This window comes from Sinohyriopsis cumingii, chromosome 18 (assembly GCF_028554795.1).
Source record: "Sinohyriopsis cumingii isolate HCF-2022 chromosome 18, ASM2855479v2, whole genome shotgun sequence".
In the NCBI taxonomy this organism is placed as follows: Eukaryota; Metazoa; Mollusca; class Bivalvia; order Unionida; family Unionidae; genus Sinohyriopsis; species Sinohyriopsis cumingii.
This window is the reverse complement of record NC_142978.1, coordinates 45791082-45807214: the sequence shown is the minus strand read 5'-3', so window position 1 is coordinate 45807214 and position 16133 is coordinate 45791082. Positions and strand designations below refer to the sequence as shown.

Below are 16133 nucleotides of genomic sequence, written 5' to 3'. Positions count from 1 at the left end.
TTCATAAGTGTTCCTCCCCCCTTTTTTTATAGACTTGTCTCCGTCATGGGGTAGGGGTGGGTTGCAGGAGAGGCAGTGGTATATTTATATAAGCAAATCGTTCACCTTTCCTTTAATTTATATTCTGAGACATTGAATTTGAAAAAAATGATAATACCTTTAAATGTTTAACTATGAAACATGATTTGGCTGATAACATTGCTTGCTTCAGTCATCTTGCAAAAATAGACTCATCACCTCAAATATCAGTCAGATTCATATGCTTCATTTATTTCTGGAATATGGCCAACAATATAAAACGCAAAGTCATTCTTGGAGAATATTATAGATATACATGCAACTTTATCTATTTATGATAGACCACTCTGGTGGCCTAGTGGCTAGAGTAGGGTTGGGCAAACTACGGCCCATGGGCCGCATGCGGCCTGCTACAGGTTTACATGCGGCCTTGGAACAAGTCATTATTCGCACTTTATGTTACTCTGTTTATCAAATAAATGTGCTTCTTTTGAAGTTTAAGTTTTCAAATATTAACAACATATTAATAAATGAAAGTTAATTAGATGTTATTTAGAAAAACCTTTTGTTTTTGCTATTTCAAATATTAATTATTTTACTTAATGAACTATGTGGCCCGCGACAAGGTGTAAATTTGTGTATGCGGCACTTGCACTGGAAAGTTTGCCCACCTCAGGGCTAGAGTGTCCACCTTAGATGTGGGAGGTTGTGGGTTGGATCCCTGGCCGAGTCATTAAAAAGACTTATATAAAAAAATGGCTCTAACAGCTGCCTCACTGGACGCTCAGCATTAAGAGGTTAAGTGTTAGGACTGGTTGGCCTGGTGTCAGGATAATGTGACTGGGTGGGACATCATGCTACATGTCTGTGACATGATGCTCCAGTGCTAGGCATCACTATAAACTGCACTGCAGACATCATAGCAGTATGACTGAAAAATTGTTAAAGCTACGTTAAAAATCCAAATCACACACACACATAAACTATTTTACAATATTTATTAAGTGATAAGCCCCTACTTGAGGATAATCCCAGGCTTGATGATAAGCCCATACTTGGAGATAAGCCCAGGCCTGATGATAAGCCCATACTTGAGAAGAATCCCAGGCCTGATGATAAGCCCATACTTGAAAAGAATCCCAGTCCTGATGATAAGACCATACTTGAGAATAAGTCCTCACTTGAGACATGTCCACCCTTGAGGATAATTTCACACTTGAGGTTAAAAGTGCATACTTAAGGATAAAGCCACACCTGTGTTTACAAAATTTTGGCAGATATTTACTAAGTAGTATTTTGTCTGATGATAAGCCCTCCGCATAGGTTTTTTTTTTTTTTTGGCTCTTTTTTTTTTTATCATGTGACAAACACATATTTTCCAGTACATCCAACAGTACCATTGTAGACCTATATGTACATACCAGTAGACTTTGATCAGAGTGTACATTTTTTGCAGCCATACTGTTCACATGTTTTAAGACCCCAGCAAATATGCCATTTTTAAATGAAAACTTGAAAGATTTGATAAACTTAATGTTGCTGAAATCTTCATTAGTTCACAGCAATTAGTAGTAAAAAGATTTTCACGACAGCAATCATGGCGATTATGTTGGATGTTAGATCAGAACCACTTTGATTCAGGATGATCCACAAGTCGTAAAGAGTCGCAATGAAAACCCCACCTTGATATGAATAAGGACCATCTGCTCAGGAGAAGCATTGATAACACTTACAACGTTTTATGACATATAGATGGTTCTGTTTGAAAAAGGTAACAATATGGCCACCATGGGGCTGAACTGTATTTGTGTTGTCTAATGTTTATAGGAAAAGTTTTTAAGAAACAGGTTTTTAGTAACAGCATGAATATGAGTCTTTGTGTTTACATATATTTGTTTTATCTTTACAGGTTGAGAAGGCACCAGATCAGGAGGACAGTTGGACCATTGGATGTAATTCAGCAGACAACATTGTAAGTGTCTCACTACATGCTTGGGTATGTAGAATAGGCCACATTAACCTCATGTATATCATCAGAGGTAACTCATGGAGACAAGAGCTGTGCTGGTGCCATGGTTAGCATGCAATACTCGTGATCAAAAAGGTCTAGGTTAGAATCCTACAATCGAATAAGCCGAGGTCAGCTAATATGGTGTATACTTGGGCAAGGCTCTTTAATTTAATTGCCTCCATGCTAGATAAAAGAAAAAATGAACTGATTCCAGTTGGTGTGTGCGTGTTTAGGATTTTTAACATAGCTTTAACAATTTTTCAGTCATATTGCTACAATGTCTGCAGTGTGGCAGTTTATAGTGATGTCTAGCACTGGGGCATCATGCTGCAAACATTGTGAAGTAAAAACTTGGATGCTTTCTGAATGTTTTTGTGATGAAGCTGTTTCATCTAAAAGGTAAATTGCAGCAACTTAATTAATAGTGAAATATTTATGATGAATGGACTCTTAATATAATGAGGCCATATCCAAGAAAATGCCAATCCCCATCTTTTTGAAAATGACATTCAGCTGGTATCTCTGGTCTTATCATCAGAGAATTATACCTGTATTCCATTAAACTCCTTATATACATACATATTAATTATTAGTCTCAAAGATTTGATTGGAAACAATACTAGAGTCACAATAAAGCATTGCATACCATTAGTGCAAATCCCGGTTTTCTGGTACCACCTGTTTCTTGTCCTCAACTCTTAGTTTTATGCATAACTGTCTGTGTACTGAACTTTAACAGTTGTTATTGCTACTGTTTCTCCTAAACTACTTTGAGAAAGGTCTTGACACTTGACATAAAGTTTTATCCTTTGGTTCTAATTAAAAATATGCCCTTTAACTTAGTGGACATTTTGAAAAATCTCATGAACACTACTTCTCTAGTGCTTACAAATATGTTGACTTGTACATTTACAGGTTAATTTTGCCCAGACCTTTCATTTAATTCTTTTTAATAGGAAAGTTGGTAGTTAGCACTTGGACATTGATTTCATGGTCAAACGTCATGACTTGTTTTTTTTTTGGTTTTTTTAATTGCTGCGATGGCTTGTGAGAATGATAACAACAAACAAATATGAATGGACTTTTATCAAATTTTGTTTGTGGATGTACATCTGAAGAATATCTTAAATGATGCCAGTTAAGTAACTTGGGTATTTAAATCAAATCTAAATTATGGATTAAATTTGGCATGCTGGTATATCTGGACTGGAACTGAGACAAGTTTGGTGATATTCTATTCATGGTATCATTTTCAAGGCCAAAAGCCTTGACAAAGAAGTCTGTACTGTACATATCTTTTGAACAGTCTTGGACAAAAACAAATCTATTTTTATTACCAGGTTTGGTATATTGGAGTTTCTCAAGAGAATTTCTGTTGATTTCTGTATTCTACTTATTTCGAAGAGATACAAGGTTGGAAGAACCTACTTCTTAAATTCCAACAAATTCCTCTTTTGGCAGTAGATCAGCCAGTCCCTTCATGGGTCTTTTGCTAGAGACATGTGTTCCTGGACTTCCTTTCATAAAATCCCACAGGGTGGTCTGCAAAAGATATTATAAAATACCATATGAGGCATCATACAGGGTTCATATGGTCTTTGTCAGTTTGGGAAAAATGAGGTACCATTTTCAAGGCCTTGAAAGTTTGGGAAAATCGAGCAGATTACCCTGAGGTCTTTAAAAGTCTTTGAAAATTGAAATAAACCCAAATATTTTAATTTTTTTCATACGCACAAATAAAATTGTCCAGGGTTCTTAGATTTAGATGTAGTCAGTGTTTCCTGGTTTCTTTTTTTTTTTGGATGACCCATTCAGTTTCATTTCATCATTAACAATATTGTTGTATTTTGCATTCATCGTTTTCTCATATAACATAACTTGTATACAGAATGTTAGTGAAAATAGGTCTTGGAAATCTATGTTTGTGGTCTTTGAAAGTTTGGGAAAAGTCTTTGAATTATCGTTCAGAATTCTGTATGAACCCTGATGATTCATATATCACCAGTTAGCAAATTTAATAATTTGAATCAACGTATTCAAGTGTAGAGTAGGTCACTTTTAGAGTAATTACCCAATGTCGGAAGGAAAGTTGATTAAGTTGTGGTTATCTTTGGCCTGCTGCTGATAGTGACCTAGGAATGGAGATATGTTGGTAAGACATGTAAATCCTGAGTGGGTGACACTAGGGTGAATTGGGGCAGTCATGTTGGCTGTCTATCAGTGGTCACACGATTCAGTGGCACTAGATTGGGTTGGTTGACGTCACATTAAGGTAAGAACACAGTCAGTATTGATATGAACTTTTTTATAGATTATAGTTACAAGATTGTTTCATTGGCCCATATCAGTTTTCATCCATTGTGTTCGAGTGCTGTAGGTCACTTTATTGGATTAGTCTGTTATGCTTTAGTTCTTTACTTGACCTGGTGGTGTTAACTTATGTGAAGTCAGTATCTGTATGTGTAACAGCTTGAGTTATGGCCGTAAGTTGAGCATACATTCACCTTAAGGGACAATATTCCACTTCAGGTATCAACATTTTCAGAATTATTGAATCATATAGTTATATACTGACCCCAGAAAATACAAAGACTATGCCCCATCCATTGTTAGAAATGGCACTTGCCTGAGATTTATGTAAATTTTTTATATAAGAATGTATTGTGTTAAATATATTATAATCTACAAACAAATAAAATATCCATTTAGCCAATCTTTTCTGCATTCAGGTGTTGAAAGTTTTAGGTAGATACAAAACCTGTTAAGTACAGAACACTTTTTATCCATATATTTTTCTTACAACAGAGGAATAAATAACATTAATTGGATATACATGTGAATATTTACATAGGTCACACAGCTTTTGCTTGTGCCCAGGAAATGATGAAGTGAGAAATATTTCCTTATCAGTATTCTTAGTCTATATCCAGGTGAGGGGTTGGTCAGCGGTCTTGAAGATAAGGTGCTGTGTTAATATGTGTTCAAACCCATGTTCTAATTTAGAAATTATATGTAGATCAGTTGTACATGCAATTATTGCTTTTGCAGTTGTTGTAGGGTTCATGCCATTTTTCAGCACATAACAGGCTATACATGGCAGCCAGTACAAATGGTGCAGCCATTTACCTTAATGTGACCTTTGACTTGGTTGGTTCTATAATTTCCAAAGTAGTTTGCAAATTTTTCCCTGAAAAATACTTTCTTGTTCATTTGGGGATCAAAGTCCTTTACTTCCCTTAAGAGATCTTTAGCCCCACCAAAAACCACAGGTCGAACAAATCTATCAAAATTCCTATCATTTTTTTGTACATTGCTGTCTTTGAGTTATTTAAAATTTACATAGGAAGAAAATTGTCTTACCACAATAGTGTCTAAGGCTTAAGTATGTTTGTATAAAGTTACAGTGTTAAATATGGTAATGTTTTTCAAGTGTGAAAGAATATATCTTTTCTGTTTAAAAATCACATAAAAGGTCTTATAAAAGCAACTTAATAGTAAAAGCAACTTAATAGTGTCTTTTAGGCAGGAACCTTTTCTTCTTACAGTACTTACATTTGGCATTAGACATTTAAAAATTATATTGGGATAGGATTAGATCTAATCCAGATGATATAGACTTACTTTTCCTGTGGCACCATCCAATCAAATCTAAATGAATAAGGGGCCCCGAGTGGCCGAGTGGTCTAAAGCGCTGTCCGTTAAGGATCACTGCCATCTCACCTCTGTCTGCATGGGTTCAAGTCTCGGATTCAGCCAATGTGGGTATGTGAGAAAGCTTGCCAGTAGCTTCTCATGGGTCGGTGGTTCTCTCCAGGGTTTTCCCGGGTTCTTCCTCCACCATTAATACTGGCCGCCATGTATAGCCTATTGTGTGCTGAAAAATGGTGTTAAACCTTACAACAACAACAACAACCAACTGAATAATGAAGGTTGAACTATATCATTTTCCATTCCATATCTGGCTTTTGTTTACTTTTAGTTGCTAACCATTATTAGCCACTATTTTCTCTCATGCTCTTCACTTTGATATTGTTCTTTGCAAACTGGCAAATAAATTTTTTATTGTTTTGTTACATTATGCTATCAGCATGTTCCTTTGTTAAGAAACTTTATTTCTTGCATCACTTATACAACCTTGCAAAGACAGTGTACTAGTGGATGTCATTGACATTAAGGCAATACACTAGCATAGCTGCCAACCCTCACGAATCAGCAATTAATGGATTCACACCGCAAGCCAAAAATTCACGAATTCTCCATTTCTCAATTATTTTAAACCTTTAATAAAATAGTTGATTTCCTGTTTTAAGCGTTAGACCTGATATTGGCAGTTGCTGAAATGGTCCAGTACTGCTGGTCGCAATATTAGTAGAACTACAGCAGATTAGTACAGTTGGCCCGGTAGCAAGCATTTTAGCTTATTTTAATCTATATATAAGAGTAGTTTCACAAATGCTTTTGAGAGAAACTGGGGCCTAACCAGAATTTTGCTCAGTGCATGCATCACCAACACTGATTTGAGTTACCATTCAGTATCACATATAAGATCTTGAAAATGTCTTCACCACCAATGAAAAAGAAATGCATTGCTCAAAAAGTGAAGTTTAATTTGGACTATATCAAAAATTGGCCATGAGTTCAGCCATTAAAAATTGATATACATCATGCTTTTTGCACACAGTGTGCCACAAATTGTAGAATTGGGCATGGTGGCAGAGACGATGTGAGGAAGCACATCGGTGGCAAAAAACCAGTAGAAGTTGGAAAAATTATGAATTTGCAGATTTCAGCTCTGGAATATTTTAAGCCATTGGCGGAAGACCTGCAAGCTACCAATGCTGAAGCATTATTTGTGAGTTTTCTTGTTCAACACAATCTACCTTTATCAGCTGGAGACCATGCTAAACATTTGTTCCAACAAATGTTCCTGGACTCGAAAATCGCTTCCAAGTTTTCCTGGGGATGAACCAGAAGTGCTGCAGCTCCTGTGCATTCCTCACAGCAACAGTGACAGCGAAAGAGTATTTTCTTTAGTGAGGAAAAATAAGACTTTAGGGCCTCCTTTGCTGCAGAAAATTTGTAAGCAATTTTAGTCACCAAGATCAACCAGCAGGCAAGAAGCTGAACTGTTAAGAAAACAAATTTACGATCAAGCAGTTGAGGAAGTTTAAGTCTGCCACAGTATCATGTCTTGATAAATAACCACAAGAACAAGTTAAGTTTATGAATACCATAATAAATAGAAATGCAGATAAATTTCTGCATATATGTAGTGTTTTAGTTTTATATTGCGATCTTGATATAGTGTAGAGTGGATGGAGTTATTGTCATGGTATTTTTCACTAATTTATGTCCAAATTCACTACTTTTTATCCCTGTTTTCACTAATTGCAAGCCTGGAAGGTTGGCAGCTATGCACTAGTGGATGTCATTGACATTAAAGTAGTACATTAGCAGACATGATTGACATGAAGACAATACACAAGTGGATGTCACTGACATTAAGGCAGTACGCTATTGGTTGTCATTGACATTAATGCAGTACACTAGTGGATGTCATTGACATTAAAGCAGTACACTAGCGGACATGATTGACATGAAGTCAATACACTAATGGATGTCATTGACATTAGGACAAACTGACAGGCAATAAATGCCTAATTTTCAGTTGCCAGTTATGTTGTTTATATTGAAATAAATTTCTATCTGAAATTTTGGCTACATTTTGGCAGTTTAGTTGATTGATATCACCAGCAAATCTTTGCTGATTCAGATCTTTCAGTATAAAATGGCATGCACATCTAAAGAGGTTTTCTCCCTAAAAATAGGCTTATATGATTTAGACATTGATGTTTTCTCCTTAAAAATAGGCTTGTATGATTTAGACATTGAGGATTTCTCCTTAAAAATAGGCTTGTATGATTTAGACATTAAGGTTTTCTCCCTAAAAATAGGCTTATATGATTTAGACATTGAGGTTTTCTCCATCAAAATAGGCTTGTATGATTTAGACATTGAGGATTTCTCCATCAGAATATGTTTATATGATTTAGACAATGAGGTTTTCTCCATCAAAATAGGTTTATATGATTCAGATATTATGGTTTTCTCCATCAAAATAGGCTTATATGATTTAGACATTGAAGATTTCTCCATCAAAATAGGCTTGTATGATTTAGACATTGAGGATTTCTCCATCAAAATAGGCTTATATGATTTAGACATTGAGGATTTCTCCATCAAAATAGGCTTGTATGATTTAGACATTGAGGTTTTCTCCATCAGAATAGGCTTGTATGATTTAGACATTGAGGTTTTCTCCATCAAAATAGGTTTGTATGATTTAGACATTGAGGTTTTCTCCATCAAAATAGGGACCTTTCCAGTGGCCTAGTGGTTAGAGGGGAGGTCGCAGGTTAGAACCCAGGTCAAGTAATACCAAAGACTTATCAAATGGTACTAACAGCTGCCTCGCTAGGCACTCAGCATCAATAGGTTTAAGTGTGCTGTTACCATTGGCAAAGATTGTACCAAACTGTAATTCTTTCAGAGGAAAGGGAGTATAGTTAGTGTTAGGACTGGTCAGCCTGGTGTCAGGATAATGTGACTGGGTGGGACATCAAGTTACATGTCTGCGGCGTGATGCCTCAGAGCGAGACATCACCATAAAGTTCCACACTGCAGACATCATAGTGATATGACTAAAAAATTGTTAAAGCTGCATTAAAAATCCAAACCACACTCCATCAACATAGGCTTATATGATTCATATGTTGGGAATATTGTGGATTTCTTTCAAAGCAGACTGGTATAACTCAGAATTGAAATTTTCTCTGGTTTCTGACGAATTTCATTATTTGTCTGTCGGTCTAAATGTCTGTTCATACATCTATCCACACCCTAGATTAATCCCTCCCTCTTTAAGTTTGGAATATAGCCTCAGTATTTACTTATCCCAGGAGAAAAAAATGCTGTCATTGTCGAAGCTTGGGGGTGGGCTTACCATGCATGCAAGTGGTCAGCTACTTCTTGTGAAGAAAATCATGAATTACCTGGAGATAGAATTATCTGGACAATTATCTTGGCAATTGTGTGGACAATTTTCTGGACAAAATGTATCTTGAGGGGTTAGGATAACAAATATTTTGCTGTATAAACCAGTCCTTAGCATTATGACTTTTTTACATTTTGCGGTACTGGTTTAAACTTCAGAAATCGCAGATGCTTGCTATGTAAAACTGAGAATTAAAATCTTGATTCTAACATAATATGTCGTATTCTTTACTGTTAGAAATATTCATTGTTTTTAATCTTCATATGGAAATTATGACATGTTATGTGCTAGTTTCTAGCTCTAATTACCATCTAGGCTTGCTTTTAAATGGAGTCCAAGTGCAGACTCTGATTTGCCATAACATAAAGCATTGGCAGATATGGGTCTATGCAGTTTGTTTGGGGTAATCAGTTAAACAGTATAGACCCTGATCTGCCATAACATAAAGCATTGGCAGATATGGGTCTATGCACTTTGTTTGGGGTAATCAGTTAAACAGTATAGACCCTGATCTGCTGGCACATTATGCATTGGCAGATATGGGTCTATGCCGTTTGCTTGGGGTAATCAGTTAAACAATATAGACCCTAATATGCTGGCACATTATGCATTGGCAGATATGGGTGCATGTTTGCTCTTTGACTTGATATGTAAGTAAGTATAGATGGTACTTCATTCTGTAGCAAGGATCACCTTAATGGATATGTTTAAAGACTCCAACAGAAGGGAAGTCCCACTTGAAAGCTTGAGTGGTCCTCCCATTACAAGAATGCTAAATTACTTAAACATAAGTGATATTCCTTTCTTTTTCCATGCTTGTAATTTGTTCAAAAGAAACATTGTAAACCTTGTTTCAAAGGGATCACCTAGTGTGCCAATAAAACATCTGATCATAAGAGTCTGTCTCTCAACAGACTCCATGCTGTGTTTTAACACAGACTTGGAAAATCAGGTTTCAAAAGAGGACTGCTTTGTATGTTTCCTCAGCAACTGGTTCTCCATATCAGGTATACTGCCATTTGCCATGTTTTTCACTAACTAACTTTATTGCAGAAACCAAGATTCACAATGACAATGTCATTACCGATATTAATTTTCAGCAGAGATTTTAAAACTACATTTATTCAATGACTTCATTTTATTTTGGGATACAGATTTGTATTGTTGATGTTGGGAATGTGTAACTTCATGATCAGCATGAGGGAGTTTGTCTTCCTGACTTAGGGTTCTGGCTTGTTTCACCAAATTTCTCAAACATCATTTCCTCATATTCTGGTCTTGCTTAGGAGATTTTTGTATATAAGAAACGCAATATAACAATAATAATTCTTGTTTTAAAATTGTACGCCTGGGAGTCCATTTATTCTTAAAAATAAGAGAGAAATTCCTCAAGTTTGAGAAAATACTAAATTTTTCCACAGAAGCAATGTAGGATATTATGAATATGACTGTATTTTTTATCCTGAATGCTTGCTTAATTTCCATTGAACCACTATTATTTTCAGACCAATCAATAACAAGTATATATCTACAGTAAAGGTAATCTCAGTTTGTGCAAGAAACCTTGAGATGTTTGTCTCATTTGCATTAGTGATGCCACACCACGTACCACATGCTGGAAACCATTTGATTAAGAAATTCAAGTGGAAATGCAAAACCCCAAATTCAGATAAGAAAAATGTAATTTACAGTTGTACAATTAAAGTTAGAGAATTCCAACAGTTTTCAAACATGGAGCTTGAGCATGAGTTTACAAAACATTTAATTATGGGACCCATGTCCAGTTGGTTTGTTGGTCCTAAGTGAAAATGTTGCCAATTTGACTTTGCTAATTGACTTCTTATGATGGCCAGTTGGTTTGCTGGTCCTAAATGAAAACATTCCCAATCCAACTTTGCTAAAAGACTTCTTACGATGTCCAGTTGGTTTGTTGAACCTAAATGAAATTATTCCCAATCCAACTTTGCTAATAGACTTATTATAATGTCCAGTTGGTCTGTTGGTCCTAAATGAAAACATTCCCATTCCAACTTTGCTAATAGACTTCTTATGATGTCCAGTTGGTTTATTGGTCCTAAATGAAATGTTGCCAATCTGACTTTACTAATAGACTTCTTATGATGTCCAGTTGGTTTGTTGATCCTAATGAAAAAGTTGCCACTCATGTCCAGTTGGTTTGTTGGTCCTAAATGAAATGTTGCCAATCTGACTTTGCTAATAGACTTCTTATGATGTCCAGTTGGTCTGTTGGTCATAAATGAAAACATTCCCAATCCAACTTTGCTAATAGACTTCTTATGATGTCCAGTTGGTTTATTGGTCCTAAATGAAATGTTGCCAATCCAACTTTGCCAATAGACTTCTTATGATGTCCAGTTGGTCTGTCGGTCATAAATGAAAACATTCCCAATCCAACTTTGCTAATAGACTTCTTATGATGTCCAGTTGGTTTATTGGTCCTAAATGAAATGTTGCCAGTCCAGCTTTGCTAATAGACTTCTTATGATGTCCAGTTGGTCTGTTGGTCCTAAATGAAATGTTGCCAATCCGACATTGCTGATAGACTTCTTATGATGTCCAGTTGGTCTGTTGGTCCTAAATAAAAACATTCCCAATCCAACTTTGCTAATAGACTTCTTATGATGTCCAGTTGGTTTATTGGTCCTAAATGAAATGTTGCCAATCCGACTTTGCTAATAGACTTCTTATGATATCTAGTTGGTTTATTGGTCCTAAATGAAATGTTGCCAATCCGACATTGCTAATAGACTTCTTATGATGTCCAGTTGGTCTGTTGGTCCTAAATAAAAACATTCCCAATCCAACTTTGCTAATAGACTTCTTATGATGTCCAGTTGGTTTATTGGTCCTAAATGAAATGTTGCCAGTCCGACTTTGCTAATAGACTTCTTATGATATCTAGTTGGTTTATTGGTCCTAAATGAAATGTTGCCAATCCGACTTTGCTAATAGACGTCTTATGATGTCCAGTTGGTTTGTTAGTCCTAAATGAAATGTTGCCAACCCGACTTTGCTAATAGGCTTCTTATGATGTCCAGTTGGAAATTTCTCTAAAACGCATCGTTCAGTATTTTATTGGTTCTGAATGAAAATTGTACACTTCGGATCCCCATCATATGTGCACCTGGGTGAAGTACCGGTACCTTCACAGTTAAAAGGAATGAAGAAATAAGATTAATTTATGTTCATAAAAGTTTTGTTTGACCAGTAGATCATTAGGGAACTTTTGTTTTTTGTGTTCTGGCCCTTCATGTCTTCATATGTGGTGTTGCTTGTAACCATTACAGTGGAATAACCCCTTCAGCATATGTTAATGCACTTTGATATGAACAATGCCTAATTGAACTAAATATGTCTTGCCTTGTCAACTACATTTTGGATATTGTGATGGCCTTTGACTGTTAAGTTGACATCATCACATTAGGTGTAGTTTGTAACTGGCATAGGTCAGGAACAATTCATCATATTTAGATGCATTTTTAATGAGCATTGTCTCATATATGTACTTAAATGTTGAGTTTTGTCTATCTCCAATTGGGGCAGTTATGCTTCTTGTCTTCATTTGAAAACTTGGAACATTGATTGCAGTTTAAGAACTGTTCAAATTAATTTGGTGGAATATGGGAAGAATATTTTTTTTTAAACCTTGGTTTGGGTTTCATGGGATTTGTCAGCATCATTTTGGATAGATTTATGGTTCTTTTGAATCAGCTTGCACTTTTTAAATGGGATGTTGCCTGTAATCAGCATGAATCAAGAAACATTCTGTATTGTGAGGTAGTTTGATATGAATGTGTTTTCATAGACCCATATATTTTGTTTGCTTCATTTTGGGCAGTGTCTGGGCCCTTCACAATTACCATCATCGCCACAGTATATATCTCCATGTGATTTTGTTGCAATGATGAGGCCCTGAAGGAGTTTCATTACAACCATTCCACATTATCAGTGGCCCATACTAACTTTTTGGTTTTCAAACACATATTCTTCAGTTTAAGGCAAAGGAGTTAATGTAGTGATCATGTCCCTTTGTGATGCGCCCATGCTAATAGCTTTTGTTACTTCATATAAGTTTTTGTTTCAGCTTTAAAGGACAGCCCTAAGTTTGGCAAACAGACTATTGATTCAGTGTAAGACACTTGCCACCTTATCATCCATAGACAAAAGTGACAGTTAACAGACAAAAAACCAAGGATTTAGAATAGAGAGAAAATTTTATCACCCATAGGCACAAACATGCAACATGCTTACAAATTGATTTATTGACAAGAGTCAATCAGTTATAATTTATCAATATTCCCAGTAGACCCCTGACCAATTAGTCTGAAAGCCAACTGACATGTATTATGCTGTCTGTTTTTGCTCTGTTTTGTTTGTCAGTCTTCACTGACTGGACATTGATGCTTTTCCTATCTAGAATGTACTGATTTATATCACTACACGTTTGAAGATTTTAGACTAGTTTTGGGAAGATCTGAAGTGATCATAGTAGGTAATGCTTTGTAATTGAGTGTACAAATAATGTATATCGGAGATCTTGAAATGATAATGCTTCTTGTACATTTTGTCATAAAAATTTCCAAGGCAGTCCAGTATTGTGAAATTTAAAAGAAAACATTAAGGGGAGTTGTAATAAGTTGGGATGAAAATGAAAGGATTGGTGTACCTAAATGTTAAAAATACTGGTAAATGTGTCATTTTCAGTTCTGGATTTGATGAAAATGAAAGGATTGGTGTACCTAAATGTTAAAAATACTGGTAAATGTGTCATTTTCAGTTCTGGATTTGATGAAAGTAAAAGGATTGGTGTACCTAAATGTTAAAAATACTGGTAAATGTGTCATTTTCAGTTCTGGATTTGATGCTGCTTTTGTATTAGCGCTATCCTTCCATGATTAACTTGCTTCCTCGCAAATTATTTGTAAAAAGATTGCTTTTTTCTTTCAGAAGAATTTCACTCAACAGCTGTGTTTATGTTTCCAGTCTGAGGTTTTAAAAAGTTTATTATTGATTGATAACAGATTCCCTGAGTGGTCTACAGCACTTGCTTACCTCTGTCCTAGTGGGTTTGAGTCTCAGGCTTGGTCAGTATGTGTATGTGAAAAAGCTTGCCAGTAGCTTCCCATGGGTCAGTGTTTCCTACCAGGGTTTTCCCTCCACCAGTTCAACTGATATATAACCTATCATGTACTAAAAAATGGCATTAAACTTTCAACAAGAGCAACAACATCATTAATTGATTACAAGCATACTTACTAAATCAAAACGTACAACACTAATTGACAGGGGGTGCCCAGAGTGGTCTAAAGCGCTCTCCATTATGGATCACTGCCATCTCACCTCTGTCTGCATGGGTTAGAGTCTAGGATTTTGGCCAATGTGGGTATGTGAGAAAGCTTGCCAGTAGCTTCTCATGGGTCAGTGGTTCTTCCTGGGGTTTTCCCGGGTTCATCTTCCATCTTTAATACTGGCTACCATGCATAGCCTATCGTGTGCTGAAAAATGGCGTTAAACCCCACAACAACAACAACAACAACAACTAATTGACAGGCATTTCTGTCAGAAGGTGAAGTTTTATTTGATTAGGTCCCCAGACAATGACAGGAGAATGATAGTAAAAGTGATTTGTTGCTTCCTTGCTAGGGATAATTCATGATCATTAGTAATTTTCTATGCTCAGAGCATAAATATTGTAAGAATTCAAAATTTTCGGCAATATCACCCTGCCTTCATCAGCGACAACATGGGATTAACTTATATCGCAAACCAACAACTTGTGAAGAAAAAAACTGAAAATTTTAAAAATGTTCTGTTGTTTATTATGTCAAATGCAATGATTGTGAGAAAGATTACATTGGGTAAAACACCGCGCTGGTGGCCTAGTGGTGAGGGGGCATTCGCATCGGATGCAGGAGGTCATGGGTTCGATCCCCGGCCGAATCATACCAAAGACTTACAACAATGGTACTAACAGCTGCCTCACTTGGCACTCAGCATTAAGAAGTTAGTGTTAGGACTGGGTGGCCTGGTGTCAGGATAATGTGACTGGGTGGGACATGATGTTACATGTCTGCAGCATGATGCTTCAGTGCTAGACATCACTATAAACTGTCACACTGCAGACATCGTAGCAATGAGACTGAAAAATTGTTAAAGCTATGTTAAAAATCCAGCACACACACACACACACACACACATTGGGGAAATGGGCAGTGTCAAAAAACCAGAATTAAGGAACACATCAGTTGAAAATCATCAGTCGTACATTAACATTATAGGAATATCTATCGTCCCCAATCAAATAGGTGATCACATCAGAGGACAATACATTGAAAAGGAAGGTGAATGAGGCAATCAAAATACAAAAGTGGAGGCTAATACTAAACAGGATGAGGGGCTTGAATTGCCACCCATCTACACCAGTCTAAACTTATCACGTGACCATTATAGGTCACATGATGAACATTAGTCGCAGATGAAGGCAGTGTGATATTGCCGAAAATTTAGAACCCTTAAGATATTTATGCTTGAGCATGGGAAATAACTAATGATCAAGAGTTGTTGCTGGTATCTTATTTTCTTAATTTGGGCCTGGGCATAACATGTTTAATTCAAAAGATATGTGCTGACACACTGCAACAGAAACCACATGATGGGGGCTTGCCTTTGTAGATCACTGCCATCTCACCTCTGTCGGTGTGGTATCGAGTCTTGGGCTCAGCCAACATGTGTATGTGTGAAAGCTTGTCAGTAGCTTCCCATGCATTGGTGGTTCTTCCCAGGGTTTTCTCGGTTTCTTCCTCCACCAAATATACTGGCTGCCTTGTATATCATGTGTTGAAAAATGGCATTAAACCCATAACAACAACACAATCAATGCTGACTTTACACATTACTCAAAAACCCATGGTACATGGATAGGGTTTGAACAGAATTCTCCTTCTCCCCATTCTACTACCTGTATTACACCTCCGGGTCCAGCTTGGGGAATGGGATCAGATTGGCATGCTCCCCCTTTTTTTCCCTTTT

The 16133-nt window shown here is 36.4% G+C and overlaps 1 protein-coding gene across 2 annotated transcripts in view; it reads left to right on the top strand.

Moving 5' to 3' along the window:
* The window catches only part of LOC149776552 (putative polypeptide N-acetylgalactosaminyltransferase 9), a 236811-nt gene that overhangs the window by 39746 nt on the left and 180932 nt on the right, over nt 1–16133 (top strand). For both annotated transcript variants that reach the window (XM_089941011.1, XM_089941012.1), the window contains exon 2: nt 1928–1990. The gene's annotated coding sequence lies outside the window, so the exon portion shown is untranslated. The remainder of the gene's footprint in view (nt 1–1927; nt 1991–16133) is intronic.